We start from the raw sequence: 23,561 nt of genomic DNA, 5'->3' as shown, positions 1-23,561 counted from the left end.
CAATCGGGACACATCATGAAACGTCAGAACAGCAGGTTGATGTCGTGATGAGTAAGTGCTGAAATCAGGAAAAAAACAAATACACATTACAGATAGCAGAGGATGGTTTCGATCCATCGACCTCTGGGTTATGGGCCCAGCACGCTTCCGCTGCGCCACTCTGCTCTGTCTTAAGCAAGATGGAAATTGAACCCACAATCTCTAGATTAGGACATTATGCACAATGCGTATAATTCATGTATAGACAGAATGCATTGTATAGTCAAGGAAAAGCTCAGCTTAGACCTCCATTACGAGCAAAGTGGTGAATCTTCAGAGAATAGTGACTTCATGACTAGCTCTTGGGCATCTGCAGAAGACACAGGCGTATGAAAGCAAGGTTTGTAAATACATGTTTGTGGCAGTGGTGGGATTTGAACCCACACCTCCAGAGAGACTGGAGCCTTAATCCAGCGCCTTAGACCACTCGGCCACATTACCTATGAACGTTGTGTTTCGCTGATGCCTACTTGTTCCTCTGAACTTGAAGCAGGCGTAAGGACCAAAGTGGACATGGCCACAAGTGAGGAAATACGATATACCCAGTTTCAACGCGTTGTCAAGACAGCAGGTTGATGTTGTGACGACGAAGCGTTAAAACGAGGAAGCAGTTGTTGGACAACTGGCTTAGCAGAGGATGGTTTCGATCCATCTACCTCTGGGTTATGGGCCCAGCACGCTTCCGCTGCGCCACTCTGCTTTACATTGACCGGATGGGATTTGTGTGTCATTTGATCATCATGTTTGTTTGACAAAGGAGCATTTTCTTTCAAACTGACATAGAAACTGCATTGTGTGGGATTTGCCATCAATCGGGACACATCATGAAACGTCAGAACAGCAGGTTGATGTCGTGATGAGTAAGTGCTGAAATCAGGAAAAAATCAAATAGACATTACAGATAGCAGAGGATGGTTTCGATCCATGGACCTCTGGGTTATGGGCCCAGCACGCTTCCGCTGCGCCACTCTGCTCTGACTTATGCCAGATGGAAATTGAACGCACAATCTCTAGATTAGGACATTATGCACAATGCGTATAATTCATGTATAGACAGAATGCATTGTATAGTCAAGGAAAAGCTCTGCTTAGACCTCCATTACGAGCAAAGTGGTGAATCTTCAGAGAATAGTGACTTCATGACTAGCTCTTGGGCATCTGCAGAAGACACAGGCGTATGAAAGCAAGGTTTGTAAATACATGTTTGTGGCAGTGGTGGGATTTGAACCCACGCCTACAGAGAGACTGGAGCCTTAATCCAGCGCCTTAGACCACTCTGCCACACTACCTATGAACGTTGTGTTTCGCTGATGCCTACTTGTTCCTCTGAACTTGAAGCAGGCGTAAGGACCAAAGTGGACATGGCCACAAGTGAGGAAATACGATATACCCAGATTCAACGCGTTGTCAAGACAGCAGGTTGATGTTGTGACGACGAAGCATTAAAAGGAGGAAGCAGTTGTTGGACAACGGGCTTAGCAGAGGATGGTTTCGATCCATCGACCTCTGGGTTATGGGCTCAGCACGCTTCCGCTGCGCCACTCTGCTTTACATTCACCGGATGGGATTTGTGTCATTTGATCATCATGTTTGTTTGACAAAGGAGCATTTTCTTTCAAACTGACATAGAAACTGCATTGTGTGGGATTTGCCATCAATCGGGACACATCATGAAATGTCAGAACAGCAGGTTGATGACGTGATGAGTAAGTGCTGAAATCAGGAAAAAATCAAATAGACATTACAGATAGCAGAGGATGGTTTCGATCCATCGACCTCTAGGTTATGGGCCCAGCACGCTTCCGCTGCGCCACTCTGCTCTGACTTATGCAAGCTGGAAATTGAACCCACAATCTCTAGATTAGGACATTATGCACAATGCGTATAATTCACGTATAGACAGAATGCATTGTATAGTCAAGGAAAAGCTCAGCTTCGACCTCCATTACGAGCAAAGTGGTGAATCTTCAGAGAATAGTGACTTCATGACTAGCTCTTGGGCATCTGCAGAAGACACAGGCGTATGAAAGCAAGGTTTGTAAATACATGTTTGTGGCAGTGGTGGGATTTGAACCCACACCTCCAGAGAGACTGGAGCCTTAATCCAGCGCCTTAGACCACTCGGCCACACTACCTATGAACGTTGTGTTTCGCTGATGCCTACTTGTTCCTCTGAACTTGAAGCAGGCGTAAGGACCAAAGTGGACATGGCCACAAGTGAGGAAATACGATATACCCAGTTTCAACGCGTTGTCAAGACAGCAGGTTGATGTTGTGACGACGAAGCATTAAAAGGAGGAAGCAGTTGTTGGACAACTGGCTTAGCAGAGGATGGTTTCGATCCATCTACCTCTGGGTTATGGGCCCAGCACGCTTCCGCTGCGCCACTCTGCTTTACATTGACCGAATGGGATTTGTGTGTCATTTGATCATCATGTTTGTTTGACAAAGGAGCATTTTCTTTCAAACTGACATAGAAACTGCATTGTGTGGGATTTGCCATCAATCGGGACACATCATGAAACGTCAGAACAGCATGTTGATGTCGTGATGAGTAAGTGCTGAAATCAGGAAAAAATCAAATAGACATTACAGATAGCAGAGGATGGTTTCGATCCATCGACCTCTGGGTTATGGGCCCAGCACGCTTCCGCTGCGCCACTCTGCTCTGACTTATGCAAGCTGGAAATTGAACCCACAATCTCTAGATTAGGACATTATGCACAATGCGTATAATTCATGTATAGACAGAATGCATTGTATAGTCAAGGAAAAGCTCAGCTTCGACCTCCATTACGAGCAAAGTGGTGAATCTTCAGAGAATAGTGACTTCATGACTAGCTCTTGGGCATCTGCAGGAGACACAGGCGTATGAAAGCACGGTTTGTAAATACATGTTTGTGGCAGTGGTGGGATTTGAACCCACGCCTCCAGAGAGACTGGAGCCTTAATCCAGCGCCTTAGACCACTCGGCCACACTACCTATGAACGTTGTGTTTCGCTGATGCCTACTTGTTCCTCTGAACTTGAAGCAGAAGTAAGGACCAAAGTGGACATGGCCACAAGTGAGGAAATACGATATACCCAGATTCAACGCGTTGTCAAGACAGCAGGTTGATGTTGTGACGACGAAACGTTAAAAGGAGGAAGCAGTTGTTGGACAACGGGCTTAGCAGAGGATGGTTTCGATCCATCGACCTCTGGGTTATGGGCCCAGCACGCTTCCGCTGCGCCACTCTGCTTTACATTCACCGGATGGGATTTGTGTGTCATTTGATCATCATGTTTGTTTGACAAAGGAGCATTTTCTTTCAAACTGACATAGAAACTGCATTGTGTGGGATTTGCCATCAATCGGGACACATCATGAAACGTCAGAACAGCAGGTTGATGTCGTGATGAGTAAGTGCTGAAATCAGGAAAAAAACAAATACACATTACAGATAGCAGAGGATGGTTTCGATCCATCGACCTCTGGGTTATGGGCCCAGCACGCTTCCGCTGCGCCACTCTGCTCTGTCTTAAGCAAGATGGAAATTGAACCCACAATCTCTAGATTAGGACATTATGCACAATGCGTATAATTCATGTATAGACAGAATGCATTGTATAGTCAAGGAAAAGCTCAGCTTAGACCTCCATTACGAGCAAAGTGGTGAATCTTCAGAGAATAGTGACTTCATGACTAGCTCTTGGGCATCTGCAGAAGACACAGGCGTATGAAAGCAAGGTTTGTAAATACATGTTTGTGGCAGTGGTGGGATTTGAACCCACACCTCCAGAGAGACTGGAGCCTTAATCCAGCGCCTTAGACCACTCGGCCACATTACCTATGAACGTTGTGTTTCGCTGATGCCTACTTGTTCCTCTGAACTTGAAGCAGGCGTAAGGACCAAAGTGGACATGGCCACAAGTGAGGAAATACGATATACCCAGTTTCAACGCGTTGTCAAGACAGCAGGTTGATGTTGTGACGACGAAGCGTTAAAACGAGGAAGCAGTTGTTGGACAACTGGCTTAGCAGAGGATGGTTTCGATCCATCTACCTCTGGGTTATGGGCCCAGCACGCTTCCGCTGCGCCACTCTGCTTTACATTGACCGGATGGGATTTGTGTGTCATTTGATCATCATGTTTGTTTGACAAAGGAGCATTTTCTTTCAAACTGACATAGAAACTGCATTGTGTGGGATTTGCCATCAATCGGGACACATCATGAAACGTCAGAACAGCAGGTTGATGTCGTGATGAGTAAGTGCTGAAATCAGGAAAAAATCAAATAGACATTACAGATAGCAGAGGATGGTTTCGATCCATGGACCTCTGGGTTATGGGCCCAGCACGCTTCCGCTGCGCCACTCTGCTCTGACTTATGCCAGATGGAAATTGAACGCACAATCTCTAGATTAGGACATTATGCACAATGCGTATAATTCATGTATAGACAGAATGCATTGTATAGTCAAGGAAAAGCTCTGCTTAGACCTCCATTACGAGCAAAGTGGTGAATCTTCAGAGAATAGTGACTTCATGACTAGCTCTTGGGCATCTGCAGAAGACACAGGCGTATGAAAGCAAGGTTTGTAAATACATGTTTGTGGCAGTGGTGGGATTTGAACCCACGCCTACAGAGAGACTGGAGCCTTAATCCAGCGCCTTAGACCACTCTGCCACACTACCTATGAACGTTGTGTTTCGCTGATGCCTACTTGTTCCTCTGAACTTGAAGCAGAAGTAAGGACCAAAGTGGACATGGCCACAAGTGAGGAAATACGATATACCCAGATTCAACGCGTTGTCAAGACAGCAGGTTGATGTTGTGACGACGAAACGTTAAAAGGAGGAAGCAGTTGTTGGACAACGGGCTTAACAGAGGATGGTTTCGATCCATCGACCTCTGGGTTATGGGCCCAGCACGCTTCCGCTGCGCCACTCTGCTTTACATTCACCGGATGGGATTTGTGTGTCATTTGATCATCATGTTTGTTTGACAAAGGAGCATTTTCTTTCAAACTGACATAGAAACTGCATTGTGTGGGATTTGCCATCAATCGGGACACATCATGAAACGTCAGAACAGCAGGTTGATGTCGTGATGAGTAAGTGCTGAAATCAGGAAAAAAACAAATAGACATTACAGATAGCAGAGGATGGTTTCGATCCATCGACCTCTGGGTTATGGGCCCAGCACGCTTCCGCTGCGCCACTCTGCTCTGACTTATGCAAGATGGAAATTGAACCCACAATCTCTAGATTATGACATTATGCACAATGCGTATAATTCATGTATAGACAGAATGCATTGTATAGTCAAGGAAAAGCTCAGCTTAGACCTCCATTACGAGCAAAGTGGTGAATCTTCGGAGAATAGGGACTTCATGACTAGCTCTTGGGCATCTGCAGAAGACACAGGCGTTTGAAAGCAAGGTTTGTAAATACATGTTTGTGGCAGTGGTGGGATTTGAACCCACGCCTCCAGAGAGACTAGAGCCTTAATCCAGCGCCTTAGACCACTCGGCCACACTACCTATGATCGTTGTGTTTCGCTGATGCCTACTTGTTCCTCTGAACTTGAAGCAGGCGTAAGGACCAAAGTGGACATGGCCACAAGTGAGGAAATACGATATACCCAGTTTCAACGCGTTGTCAAGACAGCAGGTTGATGTTGTGACGACGAAGCGTTAAAAGGAGGAAGCAGTTGTTGGACAACTGGCTTAGCAGAGGATGGTTTCGATCCATCGACCTCTGGGTTATGGGCCCAGCACGCTTCCGCTGCACCACTCTGCTTTACATTCACCGGATGGGATTTGTGTGTCATTTGATCATCATGTTTGTTTGACAAAGGAGCATTTTCTTTCAAACTGACATAGAAACTGCATTGTGTGGGATTTGCCATCAATCGGGACACATCATGAAACGTCAGAACAGCAGGTTGATGTCGTGATGAGTAAGTGCTGAAATCAGGAAAAAATCAAATAGACATTACAGATAGCAGAGGATGGTTTCGATCCATCGACCTCTGGGTTATGGGCCCAGCACGCTTCCGCTGCGCCACTCTGCTCTGACTTATGCCAGATGGAAATTGAACCCACAATCTCTAGATTAGGACATTATGCACAATGCGTATAATTCATGTATAGACAGAATGCATTGTATAGTCAAGGAAAAGCTCTGCTTAGACCTCCATTACGAGCAAAGTGGTGAATCTTCAGAGAATAGTGACTTCATGAATAGCTCTTGGGCATCTGCAGAAGACACAGGCGTATGAAAGCAAGGTTTGTAAATACATGTTTGTGGCAGTGGTGGGATTTGAACCCACGCCTCCAGAGAGACTGGAGCCTTAATCCAGCGCCTTAGACCACTCGGCCACACTACCTATGAACGTTGTGTTTCGCTGATGCCTACTTGTTCCTCTGAACTTGAAGCAGACGTAAGGACCAAAGTGGACATGGCCACAAGTGAGGAAATACGATATACCCAGTTTCAACACGTTGTCAAGACAGCAGGTTGATGTTGTGACGACGAAGCGTTAAAAGGAGGAAGCAGTTGTTGGACAACTGGCTTAGCAGAGGATGGTTTCGATCCATCTACCTCTGGGTTATGGGCCCAGCACGCTTCCGCTGCGCCACTCTGCTTTACATTGACCGGGTGGGATTTGTGTGTCATTTGATCATCATGTTTGTTTGACAAAGGAGCATTTTCTTTCAAACTGACATAGAAACTGCATTGTGTGGGATTTGCCATCAATCGGGACACATCATGAAACGTCAGAACAGCAGGTTGATGTCGTGATGAGTAAGTGCTGAAATCAGGAAAAAATCAAATAGACATTACAGATAGCAGAGGATGGTTTCGATCCATCGACCTCTGGGTTATGGGCCCAGCACGCTTCCGCTGCGCCACTCTGCTCTGACTTATGCAAGCTGGAAATTGAACCCACAATCTCTAGATTAGGACATTATGCACAATGCGTATAATTCATGTATAGACAGAATGCATTGTATAGTCAAGGAAAAGCTCAGCTTCGACCTCCATTACGAGCAAAGTGGTGAATCTTCAGAGAATAGTGACTTCATGACTAGCTCTTGGGCATCTGCAGAAGACACAGGCGTATGAAAGCAAGGTTTGTAAATACATGTTTGTGGCAGTGGTGGGATTTGAACCCACGCCTCCAGAGAGACTGGAGCCTTAATCCAGCGCCTTAGACCACTCGGCCACACTACCTATGAACTTTGTGTTTCGCTGATGCCTACTTGTTCCTCTGAACTTGAAGCAGAAGTAAGGACCAAAGTGGACATGGCCACAAGTGAGGAAATACGATATACCCAGATTCAACGCGTTGTCAAGACAGCAGGTTGATGTTGTGACGACGAAACGTTAAAAGGAGGAAGCAGTTGTTGGACAACGGGCTTAGCAGAGGATGGTTTCGATCCATCGACCTCTGGGTTATGGGCCCAGCACGCTTCCGCTGCGCCACTCTGCTTTACATTCACCGGATGGGATTTGTGTGTCATTTGATCATCATGTTTGTTTGACAAAGGAGCATTTTCTTTCAAACTGACATAGAAACTGCATTGTGTGGGATTTGCCATCAATCGGGACACATCATGAAATGTCAGAACAGCAGGTTGATGTCGTGATGAGTAAGTGCTGAAATCAGGAAAAAAACAAATAGACATTACAGATAGCAGAGGATGGTTTCGATCCATCGACCTCTGGGTTATGGGCCCAGCACGCTTCCGCTGCGCCACTCTGCTCTGACTTATGCAAGATGGAAATTGAACCCACAATCTCTAGATTAGGACATTATGCACAATGCGTATAATTCATGTATAGACAAAATGCATTGTATAGTCAAGGAAAAGCTCAGCTTAGACCTCCATTACGAGCAAAGTGGTGAATCTTCAGAGAATAGTGACTTCATGACTAGCTCTTGGGCATCTGCAGAAGACACAGGCGTATGAAAGCAAGGTTTGTAAATACATGTTTGTGGCAGTGGTGGGATTTGAACCCACGCCTCCAGAGAGACTGGAGCCTTAATCCAGCGCCTTAGACCACTCGGCCACACTACCTATGAACTTTGTGTTTCGCTGATGCCTACTTGTTCCTCTGAACTTGAAGCAGAAGTAAGGACCAAAGTGGACATGGCCACAAGTGAGGAAATACGATATACCCAGATTCAACGCGTTGTCAAGACAGCAGGTTGATGTTGTGACGACGAAACGTTAAAAGGAGGAAGCAGTTGTTGGACAACGGGCTTAGCAGAGGATGGTTTCGATCCATCGACCTCTGGGTTATGGGCCCAGCACGCTTCCGCTGCGCCACTCTGCTTTACATTCACCGGATGGGATTTGTGTGTCATTTGATCATCATGTTTGTTTGACAAAGGAGCATTTTCTTTCAAACTGACATAGAAACTGCATTGTGTGGGATTTGCCATCAATCGGGACACATCATGAAATGTCAGAACAGCAGGTTGATGTCGTGATGAGTAAGTGCTGAAATCAGGAAAAAAACAAATAGACATTACAGATAGCAGAGGATGGTTTCGATCCATCGACCTCTGGGTTATGGGCCCAGCACGCTTCCGCTGCGCCACTCTGCTCTGACTTATGCAAGATGGAAATTGAACCCACAATCTCTAGATTAGGACATTATGCACAATGCGTATAATTCATGTATAGACAAAATGCATTGTATAGTCAAGGAAAAGCTCAGCTTAGACCTCCATTACGAGCAAAGTGGTGAATCTTCAGAGAATAGTGACTTCATGACTAGCTCTTGGGCATCTGCAGAAGACACAGGCGTATGAAAGCAAGGTTTGTAAATACATGTTTGTGGCAGTGGTGGGATTTGAACCCACGCCTCCAGAGAGACTGGAGCCTTAATCCAGCGCCTTAGACCACTCGGCCACACTACCTATGAACGTTGTGGTTCGCTGATGCCTACTTGTTCCTCTGAACTTGAAGCAGGCGTAAGGACCAAAGTGGACATGGCCACAAGTGAGGAAATACGATATACCCAGTTTCAACGCGTTGTCAAGACAGCAGGTTGATGTTGTGACGACGAAGCATTAAAAGGAGGAAGCAGTTGTTGGACAACTGGCTTAGCAGAGGATGGTTTCGATCCATCTACCTCTGGGTTATGGGCCCAGCACGCTTCCGCTGCGCCACTCTGCTTTACATTGACCGGATGGGATTTGTGTGTCATTTGATCATCATGTTTGTTTGACAAAGGAGCATTTTCTTTCAAACTGACATAGAAACTGCATTGTGTGGGATTTGCCATCAATCGGGACACATCATGAAACGTCAGAACAGCAGGTTGATGTCGTGATGAGTAAGTGCTGAAATCAGGAAAAAATCAAATAGACATTACAGATAGCAGAGGATGGTTTCGATCCATCGACCTCTGGGTTATGGGCCCAGCACGCTTCCGCTGCGCCACTCTGCTCTGACTAATGCCAGATGGAAATTGAACCCACAATCTCTAGATTAGGACATTATGCACAATGCGTATAATTCATGTATAGACAGAATGCATTGTATAGTCAAGGAAAAGCTCTGCTTAGACCTCCATTACGAGCAAAGTGGTGAATCTTCAGAGAATAGTGACTTCATGACTAGCTCTTGGGCATCTGCAGAAGACACAGGCGTATGAAAGCAAGGTTTGTAAATACATGTTTGTGGCAGTGGTGGGATTTGAACCCACGCCTCCAGAGAGACTGGAGCCTTAATCCAGCGCCTTAGACCACTCGGCCACACTACCTATGAACGTTGTGTTTCGCTGATGCCTACTTGTTCCTCTGAACTTGAAGCAGAAGTAAGGACCAAAGTGGACATGGCCACAAGTGAGGAAATACGATATACCCAGATTCAACGCGTTGTCAAGACAGCAGGTTGATGTTGTGACGACGAAGCGTTAAAAGGAGGAAGCAGTTGTTGGACAACTGGCTTAGCAGAGGATGGTTTCGATCCATCTACCTCTGGGTTATGGGCCCAGCACGGTTCCGCTGCGCCACTCTGATTTACATTGACCGGATGGGATTTGTGTGTCATTTGATCATCATGTTTGTTTGACAAAGGAGCATTTTCTTTCAAACTGACATAGAAACTGCATTGTGTGGGATTTGCCATCAATCGGGACACATCATGAAACGTCAGAACAGCAGGTTGATGTCGTGATGAGTAAGTGCTGAAATCAGGAAAAAAACAAATAGACATTACAGATAGCAGAGGATGGTTTCGATCCATCGACCTCTGGGTTATGGGCCCAGCACGCTTCCGCTGCGCCACTCTGCTCTGACTTATGCAAGATGGAAATTGAACCCACAATCTCTAGATTATGACATTATGCACAATGCGTATAATTCATGTATAGACAGAATGCATTGTATAGTCAAGGAAAAGCTCAGCTTAGACCTCCATTACGAGCAAAGTGGTGAATCTTCAGAGAATAGTGACTTCATGACTAGCTCTTGGGCATCTGCAGAAGACACAGGCGTATGAAAGCAAGGTTTGTAAATACATGTTTGTGGCAGTGGTGGGATTTGAACCCACGCCTCCAGAGAGACTGGAGCCTTAATCCAGCGCCTTAGACCACTCGGCCACACTACCTATAAACGTTGTGTTTCGCTGATGCCTACTTGTTCCTCTGAACTTGAAGCAGGCGTAAGGACCAAAGTGGACATGGCCACAAGTGAGGAAATACGATATACCCAGATTCAACGCGTTGTCAAGACAGCAGGTTGATGTTGTGACGACTAAGCATTAAAAGGAGGAAGCAGTTGTTGGACAACGGGCTTAGCAGAGGATGGTTTCGATCCATCGACCTCTGGGTTATGGGCCCAGCACGCTTCCGCTGCGCCACTCTGCTTTACATTCACCGGATGGGATTTGTGTGTCATTTGATCATCATGTTTGTTTGACAAAGGAGCATTTTCTTTCAAACTGACATAGAAACTGCATTGTGTGGGATTTGCCATCAATCGGGACACATCATGAAACGTCAGAACAGCAGGTTGATGTCGTGATGAGTAAGTGCTGAAATCAGGAATAAATCAAATAGACATTACAGATACCAGAGGATGGTTTCGATCCATCGACCTCTGGGTTATGGGCGCAGCACGCTTCCGCTGCGCCACTCTGCTCTGACTTATGCCAGATGGAAATTGTACCCACAATCTCTAGATTAGGACATTATGCACAATGCGTATAATTCATGTATAGACAGAATGCATTGTATAGTCAAGGAAAAGCTCAGCTTAGACCTCCGTTACGAGCAAAGGGTGAATCATCAGAGAATAGTGACTTCATGACTAGCTCTTGGGCATCTACAGAAGACACAGGCGTATGAAGGCAAGGTTTGTAAATACATGTTTGTGGCAGTGGTGGGATTTGAACCCACGCCTCCAGAGAGACTGGAGCCTTAATCCAGCGCCTTAGACCACTCGGCCACACTACCTATGAACGTTGTGTTTCGCTGATGCCTACTTGTTCCTCTGAACTTGAAGCAGGCGTAAGGACCAAAGTGGACATGGCCACAAGTGAGGAAATACGATATACCCAGATTCAACGCGTTGTCAAGACAGCAGGTTGATGTTGTGACGACGAAGCATTAAAAGGAGGAAGCAGTTGTTGGACAACGGGCTTAGCAGAGGATGGTTTCTATCCATCGACCTCTGGGTTATGGGCTCAGCACGCTTCCGCTGCGCCACTCTGCTTTACATTCACCGGATGGGATTTTGTGTCATTTGATCATCATGTTTGTTTGACAAAGGAGCATTTTCTTTCAAACTGACATAGAAACTGCATTGTGTGGGATTTGCCATCAATCGGGACACATCATGAAATGTCAGAACAGCAGGTTGATGACGTGATGAGTAAGTGCTGAAATCAGGAAAAAATCAAATAGACATTACAGATAGCAGAGGATGGTTTCGATCCATCGACCTCTGGGTTATGGGCCGAGCACGCTTCCGCTGCGCCACTCTGCTCTGACTTATGCAAGCTGGAAATTGAACCCACAATCTCTAGATTAGGACATTATGCACAATGCGTATAATTCATGTATAGACAGAATGCATTGTATAGTCAAGGAAAAGCTCAGCTTCGACCTCTATTACGAGCAAAGTGGTGAATCTTCAGAGAATAGTGACTTCATGACTAGCTCTTGGGCATCTGCAGAAGACACAGGCGTATGAAAGCAAGGTTTGTAAATACATGTTTGTGGCAGTGGTGGGATTTGAACCCACGCCTCCAGAGAGACTGGAGCCTTAATCCAGCGCCTTAGACCACTCGGCCACACTACCTATGAACTTTGTGTTTCGCTGATGCCTACTTGTTCCTCTGAACTTGAAGCAGAAGTAAGGACCAAAGTGGACATGGCCACAAGTGAGGAAATACGATATACCCAGATTCAACGCGTTGTCAAGACAGCAGGTTGATGTTGTGACGACGAAACGTTAAAAGGAGGAAGCAGTTGTTGGACAACGGGCTTAGCAGAGGATGGTTTCGATCCATCGACCTCTGGGTTATGGGCCCAGCACGCTTCCGCTGCGCCACTCTGCTTTACATTCACCGGATGGGATTTGTGTGTCATTTGATCATCATGTTTGTTTGACAAAGGAGCATTTTCTTTCAAACTGACATAGAAACTGCATTGTGTGGGATTTGCCATCAATCGGGACACATCATGAAATGTCAGAACAGCAGGTTGATGTCGTGATGAGTAAGTGCTGAAATCAGGAAAAAAACAAATAGACATTACAGATAGCAGAGGATGGTTTCGATCCATCGACCTCTGGGTTATGGGCCCAGCACGCTTCCGCTGCGCCACTCTGCTCTGACTTATGCAAGATGGAAATTGAACCCACAATCTCTAGATTAGGACATTATGCACAATGCGTATAATTCATGTATAGACAAAATGCATTGTATAGTCAAGGAAAAGCTCAGCTTAGACCTCCATTACGAGCAAAGTGGTGAATCTTCAGAGAATAGTGACTTCATGACTAGCTCTTGGGCATCTGCAGAAGACACAGGCGTATGAAAGCAAGGTTTGTAAATACATGTTTGTGGCAGTGGTGGGATTTGAACCCACGCCTCCAGAGAGACTGGAGCCTTAATCCAGCGCCTTAGACCACTCGGCCACACTACCTATGAACGTTGTGGTTCGCTGATGCCTACTTGTTCCTCTGAACTTGAAGCAGGCGTAAGGACCAAAGTGGACATGGCCACAAGTGAGGAAATACGATATACCCAGTTTCAACGCGTTGTCAAGACAGCAGGTTGATGTTGTGACGACGAAGCATTAAAAGGAGGAAGCAGTTGTTGGACAACTGGCTTAGCAGAGGATGGTTTCGATCCATCTACCTCTGGGTTATGGGCCCAGCACGCTTCCGCTGCGCCACTCTGCTTTACATTGACCGGATGGGATTTGTGTGTCATTTGATCATCATGTTTGTTTGACAAAGGAGCATTTTCTTTCAAACTGACATAGAAACTGCATTGTGTGGGATTTGCCATCAATCGGGACACATCATGAAACGTCAGAACAGCAGGTTGATGTCGTGATGAGTAAGTGCTGAAATCAGGAAAAAATCAAATAGACATTACAGATAGCAGAGGATGGTTTCGATCCATCGACCTCTGGGTTATGGGCCCAGCACGCTTCCGCTGCGCCACTCTGCTCTGACTAATGCCAGATGGAAATTGAACCCACAATCTCTAGATTAGGACATTATGCACAATGCGTATAATTCATGTATAGACAGAATGCATTGTATAGTCAAGGAAAAGCTCTGCTTAGACCTCCATTACGAGCAAAGTGGTGAATCTTCAGAGAATAGTGACTTCATGACTAGCTCTTGGGCATCTGCAGAAGACACAGGCGTATGAAAGCAAGGTTTGTAAATACATGTTTGTGGCAGTGGTGGGATTTGAACCCACGCCTCCAGAGAGACTGGAGCCTTAATCCAGCGCCTTAGACCACTCGGCCACACTACCTATGAACGTTGTGTTTCGCTGATGCCTACTTGTTCCTCTGAACTTGAAGCAGAAGTAAGGACCAAAGTGGACATGGCCACAAGTGAGGAAATACGATATACCCAGATTCAACGCGTTGTCAAGACAGCAGGTTGATGTTGTGACGACGAAGCGTTAAAAGGAGGAAGCAGTTGTTGGACAACTGGCTTAGCAGAGGATGGTTTCGATCCATCTACCTCTGGGTTATGGGCCCAGCACGGTTCCGCTGCGCCACTCTGATTTACATTGACCGAATGGGATTTGTGTGTCATTTGATCATCATGTTTGTTTGACAAAGGAGCATTTTCTTTCAAACTGACATAGAAACTGCATTGTGTGGGATTTGCCATCAATCGGGACACATCATGAAACGTCAGAACAGCAGGTTGATGTCGTGATGAGTAAGTGCTGAAATCAGGAAAAAAACAAATAGACATTACAGATAGCAGAGGATGGTTTCGATCCATCGACCTCTGGGTTATGGGCCCAGCACGCTTCCGCTGCGCCACTCTGCTCTGACTTATGCAAGATGGAAATTGAACCCACAATCTCTAGATTATGACATTATGCACAATGCGTATAATTCATGTATAGACAGAATGCATTGTATAGTCAAGGAAAAGCTCAGCTTAGACCTCCATTACGAGCAAAGTGGTGAATCTTCAGAGAATAGTGACTTCATGACTAGCTCTTGGGCATCTGCAGAAGACACAGGCGTATGAAAGCAAGGTTTGTAAATACATGTTTGTGGCAGTGGTGGGATTTGAACCCACGCCTCCAGAGAGACTGGAGCCTTAATCCAGCGCCTTAGACCACTCGGCCACACTACCTATAAACGTTGTGTTTCGCTGATGCCTACTTGTTCCTCTGAACTTGAAGCAGGCGTAAGGACCAAAGTGGACATGGCCACAAGTGAGGAAATACGATATACCCAGATTCAACGCGTTGTCAAGACAGCAGGTTGATGTTGTGACGACTAAGCATTAAAAGGAGGAAGCAGTTGTTGGACAACGGGCTTAGCAGAGGATGGTTTCGATCCATCGACCTCTGGGTTATGGGCCCAGCACGCTTCCGCTGCGCCACTCTGCTTTACATTCACCGGATGGGATTTGTGTGTCATTTGATCATCATGTTTGTTTGACAAAGGAGCATTTTCTTTCAAACTGACATAGAAACTGCATTGTGTGGGATTTGCCATCAATCGGGACACATCATGAAACGTCAGAACAGCAGGTTGATGTCGTGATGAGTAAGTGCTGAAATCAGGAATAAATCAAATAGACATTACAGATACCAGAGGATGGTTTCGATCCATCGACCTCTGGGTTATGGGCGCAGCACGCTTCCGCTGCGCCACTCTGCTCTGACTTATGCCAGATGGAAATTGTACCCACAATCTCTAGATTAGGACATTATGCACAATGCGTATAATTCATGTATAGACAGAATGCATTGTATAGTCAAGGAAAAGCTCAGCTTAGACCTCCGTTACGAGCAAAGGGTGAATCATCAGAGAATAGTGACTTCATGACTAGCTCTTGGGCATCTACAGAAGACACAGGCGTATGAAGGCAAGGTTTGTAAATACATGTTTGTGGCAGTGGTGGGATTTGAACCCACGCCTCCAGAGAGACTGGAGCCTTAATCCAGCGCCTTAGACCACTCGGCCACACTACCTATGAACGTTGTGTTTCGCTGATGCCTACTTGTTCCTCTGAACTTGAAGCAGGCGTAAGGACCAAAGTGGACATGGCCACAAGTGAGGAAATACGATATACCCAGATTCAACGCGTTGTCAAGACAGCAGGTTGATGTTGTGACGACGAAGCATTAAAAGGAGGAAGCAGTTGTTGGACAACGGGCTTAGCAGAGGATGGTTTCGATCCATCGACCTCTGGGTTATGGGCTCAGCACGCTTCCGCTGCGCCACTCTGCTTTACATTCACCGGATGGGATTTTGTGTCATTTGATCATCATGTTTGTTTGACAAAGGAGCATTTTCTTTCAAACTGACATAGAAACTGCATTGTGTGGGATTTGCCATCAATCGGGACACATCATGAAATGTCAGAACAGCAGGTTGATGACGTGATGAGTAAGTGCTGAAATCAGGAAAAAATCAAATAGACATTACAGATAGCAGAGGATGGTTTCGATCCATCGACCTCTGGGTTATGGGCCGAGCACGCTTCCGCTGCGCCACTCTGCTCTGACTTATGCAAGCTGGAAATTGAACCCACAATCTCTAGATTAGGACATTATGCACAATGCGTATAATTCATGTATAGACAGAATGCATTGTATAGTCAAGGAAAAGCTCAGCTTCGACCTCCATTACGAGCAAAGTGGTGAATCTTCAGAGAATAGTGACTTCATGACTAGCTCTTGGGCATCTGCAGAAGACACAGGCGTATGAAAGCAAGGTTTGTAAATACATGTTTGTGGCAGTGGTGGGATTTGAACCCACACCTCCAGAGAGACTGGAGCCTTAATCCAGCGCCTTAGACCACTCGGCCACACTACCTATGAACGTTGTGTTTCGCTGATGCCTACTTGTTCCTCTGAACTTGAAGCAGAAGTAAGGACCAAAGTGGACATGGCCACAAGTGAGGAAATACGATATACCCAGATTCAACGCGTTGTCAAGACAGCAGGTTGATGTTGTGACGACGAAACGTTAAAAGGAGGAAGCAGTTGTTGGACAACGGGCTTAACAGAGGATGGTTTCGATCCATCGACCTCTGGGTTATGGGCCCAGCACGCTTCCGCTGCGCCACTCTGCTTTACATTCACCGGATGGGATTTGTGTGTCATTTGATCATCATGTTTGTTTGACAAAGGAGCATTTTCTTTCAAACTGACATAGAAACTGCATTGTGTGGGATTTGCCATCAATCGGGACACATCATGAAACGTCAGAACAGCAGGTTGATGTCGTGATGAGTAAGTGCTGAAATCAGGAAAAAAACAAATAGACATTACAGATAGCAGAGGATGGTTTCGATCCATCGACCTCTGGGTTATGGGCCCAGCACGCTTCCGCTGCGCCACTCTGCTCTGACTTATGCAAGATGGAAATTGAACCCACAATCTCTAGATTATGACATTATGCACAATGCGTATAATTCATGTATAGACAGAATGCATTGTATAGTCAAGGAAAAGCTCAGCTTAGACCTCCATTACGAGCAAAGTGGTGAATCTTCGGAGAATAGGGACTTCATGACTAGCTCTTGGGCATCTGCAGAAGACACAGGCGTTTGAAAGCAAGGTTTGTAAATACATGTTTGTGGCAGTGGTGGGATTTGAACCCACGCCTCCAGAGAGACTAGAGCCTTAATCCAGCGCCTTAGACCACTCGGCCACACTACCTATGATCGTTGTGTTTCGCTGATGCCTACTTGTTCCTCTGAACTTGAAGCAGGCGTAAGGACCAAAGTGGACATGGCCACAAGTGAGGAAATACGATATACCCAGTTTCAACGCGTTGTCAAGACAGCAGGTTGATGTTGTGACGACGAAGTGTTAAAAGGAGGAAGCAGTTGTTGGACAACTGGCTTAGCAGAGGATGGTTTCGATCCATCGACCTCTGGGTTATGGGCCCAGCACGCTTCCGCTGCACCACTCTGCTTTACATTCACCGGATGGGATTTGTGTGTCATTTGATCATCATGTTTGTTTGACAAAGGAGCATTTTCTTTCAAACTGACATAGAAACTGCATTGTGTGGGATTTGCCATCAATCGGGACACATCATGAAACGTCAGAACAGCAGGTTGATGTCGTGATGAGTAAGTGCTGAAATCAGGAAAAAATCAAATAGACATTACAGATAGCAGAGGATGGTTTCGATCCATCGACCTCTGGGTTATGGGCCCAGCACGCTTCCATTGCGCCACTCTGCTCTGACTTATGCCAGATGGAAATTGAACCCACAATCTCTAGATTAGGACATTATGCACAATGCGTATAATTCATGTATAGACAGAATGCATTGTATAGTCAAGGAAAAGCTCTGCTTAGACCTCCATTACGAGCAAAGTGGTGAATCTTCAGAGAATAGTGACTTCATGACTAGCTCTTGGGCATCTGCAGAAGACACAGGCGTATGAAAGCAAGGTTTGTAAATACATGTTTGTGGCAGTGGTGGGATTTGAACCCACGCCTCCAGAGAGACTGGAGCCTTAATCCAGCGCCTTAGACCACTCGGCCACACTACCTATGAACTTTGTGTTTCGCTGATGCCTACTTGTTCCTCTGAACTTGAAGCAGAAGTAAGGACCAAAGTGGACATGGCCACAAGTGAGGAAATACGATATACCCAGATTCAACGCGTTGTCAAGACAGCAGGTTGATGTTGTGACGACGAAACGTTAAAAGGAGGAAGCAGTTGTTGGACAACGGGCTTAGCAGAGGATGGTTTCGATCCATCGACCTCTGGGTTATGGGCCCAGCACGCTTCCGCTGCGCCACTCTGCTTTACATTCACCGGATGGGATTTGTGTGTCATTTGATCATCATGTTTGTTTGACAAAGGAGCATTTTCTTTCAAACTGACATAGAAACTGCATTGTGTGGGATTTGCCATCAATCGGGACACATCATGAAATGTCAGAACAGCAGGTTGATGTCGTGATGAGTAAGTGCTGAAATCAGGAAAAAAACAAATAGACATTACAGATAGCAGAGGATGGTTTCGATCCATCGACCTCTGGGTTATGGGCCCAGCACGCTTCCGCTGCGCCACTCTGCTCTGACTTATGCAAGATGGAAATTGAACCCACAATCTCTAGATTAGGACATTATGCACAATGCGTATAATTCATGTATAGACAAAATGCATTGTATAGTCAAGGAAAAGCTCAGCTTAGACCTCCATTACGAGCAAAGTGGTGAATCTTCAGAGAATAGTGACTTCATGACTAGCTCTTGGGCATCTGCAGAAGACACAGGCGTATGAAAGCAAGGTTTGTAAATACATGTTTGTGGCAGTGGTGGGATTTGAACCCACGCCTCCAGAGAGACTGGAGCCTTAATCCAGCGCCTTAGACCACTCGGCCACACTACCTATGAACGTTGTGGTTCGCTGATGCCTACTTGTTCCTCTGAACTTGAAGCAGGCGTAAGGACCAAAGTGGACATGGCCACAAGTGAGGAAATACGATATACCCAGTTTCAACGCGTTGTCAAGACAGCAGGTTGATGTTGTGACGACGAAGCATTAAAAGGAGGAAGCAGTTGTTGGACAACTGGCTTAGCAGAGGATGGTTTCGATCCATCTACCTCTGGGTTATGGGCCCAGCACGCTTCCGCTGCGCCACTCTGCTTTACATTGACCGGATGGGATTTGTGTGTCATTTGATCATCATGTTTGTTTGACAAAGGAGCATTTTCTTTCAAACTGACATAGAAACTGCATTGTGTGGGATTTGCCATCAATCGGGACACATCATGAAACGTCAGAACAGCAGGTTGATGTCGTGATGAGTAAGTGCTGAAATCAGGAAAAAATCAAATAGACATTACAGATAGCAGAGGATGGTTTCGATCCATCGACCTCTGGGTTATGGGCCCAGCACGCTTCCGCTGCGCCACTCTGCTCTGACTAATGCCAGATGGAAATTGAACCCACAATCTCTAGATTAGGACATTATGCACAATGCGTATAATTCATGTATAGACAGAATGCATTGTATAGTCAAGGAAAAGCTCTGCTTAGACCTCCATTACGAGCAAAGTGGTGAATCTTCAGAGAATAGTGACTTCATGACTAGCTCTTGGGCATCTGCAGAAGACACAGGCGTATGAAAGCAAGGTTTGTAAATACATGTTTGTGGCAGTGGTGGGATTTGAACCCACGCCTCCAGAGAGACTGGAGCCTTAATCCAGCGCCTTAGACCACTCGGCCACACTACCTATGAACGTTGTGTTTCGCTGATGCCTACTTGTTCCTCTGAACTTGAAGCAGAAGTAAGGACCAAAGTGGACATGGCCACAAGTGAGGAAATACGATATACCCAGATTCAACGCGTTGTCAAGACAGCAGGTTGATGTTGTGACGACGAAGCGTTAAAAGGAGGAAGCAGTTGTTGGACAACTGGCTTAGCAGAGGATGGTTTCGATCCATCTACCTCTGGGTTATGGGCCCAGCACGGTTCCGCTGCGCCACTCTGATTTACATTGACCGGATGGGATTTGTGTGTCATTTGATCATCATGTTTGTTTGACAAAGGAGCATTTTCTTTCAAACTGACATAGAAACTGCATTGTGTGGGATTTGCCATCAATCGGGACACATCATGAAACGTCAGAACAGCAGGTTGATGTCGTGATGAGTAAGTGCTGAAATCAGGAAAAAAACAAATAGACATTACAGATAGCAGAGGATGGTTTCGATCCATCGACCTCTGGGTTATGGGCCCAGCACGCTTCCGCTGCGCCACTCTGCTCTGACTTATGCAAGATGGAAATTGAACCCACAATCTCTAGATTATGACATTATGCACAATGCGTATAATTCATGTATAGACAGAATGCATTGTATAGTCAAGGAAAAGCTCAGCTTAGACCTCCATTACGAGCAAAGTGGTGAATCTTCAGAGAATAGTGACTTCATGACTAGCTCTTGGGCATCTGCAGAAGACACAGGCGTATGAAAGCAAGGTTTGTAAATACATGTTTGTGGCAGTGGTGGGATTTGAACCCACGCCTCCAGAGAGACTGGAGCCTTAATCCAGCGCCTTAGACCACTCGGCCACACTACCTATAAACGTTGTGTTTCGCTGATGCCTACTTGTTCCTCTGAACTTGAAGCAGGCGTAAGGACCAAAGTGGACATGGCCACAAGTGAGGAAATACGATATACCCAGATTCAACGCGTTGTCAAGACAGCAGGTTGATGTTGTGACGACTAAGCATTAAAAGGAGGAAGCAGTTGTTGGACAACGGGCTTAGCAGAGGATGGTTTCGATCCATCGACCTCTGGGTTATGGGCCCAGCACGCTTCCGCTGCGCCACTCTGCTTTACATTCACCGGATGGGATTTGTGTGTCATTTGATCATCATGTTTGTTTGACAAAGGAGCATTTTCTTTCAAACTGACATAGAAACTGCATTGTGTGGGATTTGCCATCAATCGGGACACATCATGAAACGTCAGAACAGCAGGTTGATGTCGTGATGAGTAAGTGCTGAAATCAGGAATAAATCAAATAGACATTACAGATACCAGAGGATGGTTTCGATCCATCGACCTCTGGGTTATGGGCGCAGCACGCTTCCGCTGCGCCACTCTGCTCTGACTTATGCCAGATGGAAATTGAACCCACAATCTCTAGATTAGGACATTATGCACAATGCGTATAATTCATGTATAGACAGAATGCATTGTATAGTCAAGGAAAAGCTCAGCTTAGACCTCCGTTACGAGCAAAGGGGTGAATCATCAGAGAATAGTGACTTCATGACTAGCTCTTGGGCATCTACAGAAGACACAGGCGTATGAAGGCAAGGTTTGTAAATACATGTTTGTGGCAGTGGTGGGATTTGAACCCACGCCTCCAGAGAGACTGGAGCCTTAATCCAGCGCCTTAGACCACCCGGCCACACTACCTATGAACGATGTGTTTCGCTGATGCCTACTTGTTCCTCTGAACTTGAAGCAGGCGTAAAGACCAAAGTGGACATGGCCACAAGTGAGGAAATACGATATACCCAGATTCAACGCGTTGTCAAGACAGCAGGTTGATGTTGTGACGACGAAGCGTTAAAAGGAGGAAGCAGTTGTTGGACAACGGGCTTAGCAGAGGATGGTTTCGATCCATCGACCTCTGGGTTATGGGCCCAGCACGCTTCCGCTGCGCCACTCTGCTTTACATTCACCGGATGGGATTTGTGTGTCATTTGATCATCATGTTTGTTTGACAAAGGAGCATTTTCTTTCAAACTGACATAGAAACTGCATTGTGTGGGATTTGCCATCAATCGGGACACATCATGAAACGTCAGAACAGCAGGTTGATGTCGTGATGAGTAAGTGCTGAAATCAGGAAAAAATCAAATAGACATTACAGATAGCAGAGGATGGTTTCGATCCATCGACCTCTGGGTTATGGGCCCAGCACGCTTCCGCTGCGCCACTCTGCTCTGACTTATGCCAGATGGAAATTGAACCCACAATCTCTAGATTAGGACATTATGCACAATGCGTATAATTCATGTATAGACAGAATGCATTGTATAGTCAAGGAAAAGCTCAGCTTAGACCTCCGTTACGAGCAAAGTGGTGAATCATCAGAGAATAGTGACTTCATGACTAGCTCTTGGGCATCTGCAGAAGACACAGGCGTATGAAAGCAAGGTTTGTAAATACATGTTTGTGGCAGTGGTGGGATTTGAACCCACGCCTCCAGAGAGACTGGAGCCTTAATCCAGCGCCTTAGACCACTCGGCCACACTACCTATGAACGTTGTGTTTCGCTGATGCCTACTTGTTCCTCTGAACTTGAAGCAGGCGTAAAGACCAAAGTGGACATGGCCACAAGTGAGGAAATACGATATACCCAGATTCAACGCGTTGTCAAGACAGCAGGTTGATGTTGTGACGACGAAGCGTTTAAAGGAGGAAGCAGTTGTTGGACAACGGGCTTAGGAGAGGATGGTTTCGATCCATCTACCTCTGGGTTATGGGCCCAGCACGCTTCCGCTGCGCCACTCTGCTTTACATTCACCGGATGGGATTTGTGTGTCATTTGATCATCATGTTTTTTTGACAAAGGAGCATTTTGACATACTGACATAGAAACTGCATTGTGTGGGATTTGCCATCAATCGGGACACATCATGAAACGTCAGAACAGCAGGTTGATGTCGTGATGAGTAAGTGCTGAAATCAGGAAAAAATCAAATAGACATTACAGATAGCAGAGGATGGTTTCGATCCATCGACCTCTGGGTTATGGGCCCAGCACGCTTCCGCTGCGCCACTCTGCTCTGACTTATGCAAGATGGAAATTGAACCCACAATCTCTAGATTAGGACATTATGCACAATGCGTATAATTCATGTATAGACAGTGTAGGAGCCAGTTCTTTATATTCAATATTATTTATTTATTGGCCTTGTATTGTGGTGTGTATGGCTGCAGTGTGCTCAGTCCCCAGCAGGTCTCCCTTATAAGGACATGTGCGTCATGCTAGGGGCGTGACAGACTGAAAAGCACACAGTCTTTAGACCTTGTTGGCGTGCGGGAGATTTAATTTAAATCTATTATTTTATTCTACAACCAGTTTTAGTTTTCTTTTCATGTTTGCATCTCTGCAAGAAAGAAAATAAACATCTTTAATTTGAAACTTAACCAAACCTAGAGTGGACATTCTTTTCTTCAACAAACAAGCGTCTATTATTTCAGTCTGTCCAAAGAGTGACTCACACAAATGGAAAAGGTTGAGTTTGAACAAAAGGATATGTGGTCACTACAATAGTCTAAAGACTCGCTTTG

The sequence above is a fragment of the Gymnoscopelus braueri genome, assembly GCF_963280865.1.
Source record: "Gymnoscopelus braueri genome assembly, chromosome: 9".
Classification (NCBI taxonomy): domain Eukaryota; kingdom Metazoa; phylum Chordata; class Actinopteri; order Myctophiformes; family Myctophidae; genus Gymnoscopelus; species Gymnoscopelus braueri.
The sequence above is the reverse complement of the archived record's forward strand: the minus strand, read 5'-3'. Positions refer to the sequence as shown.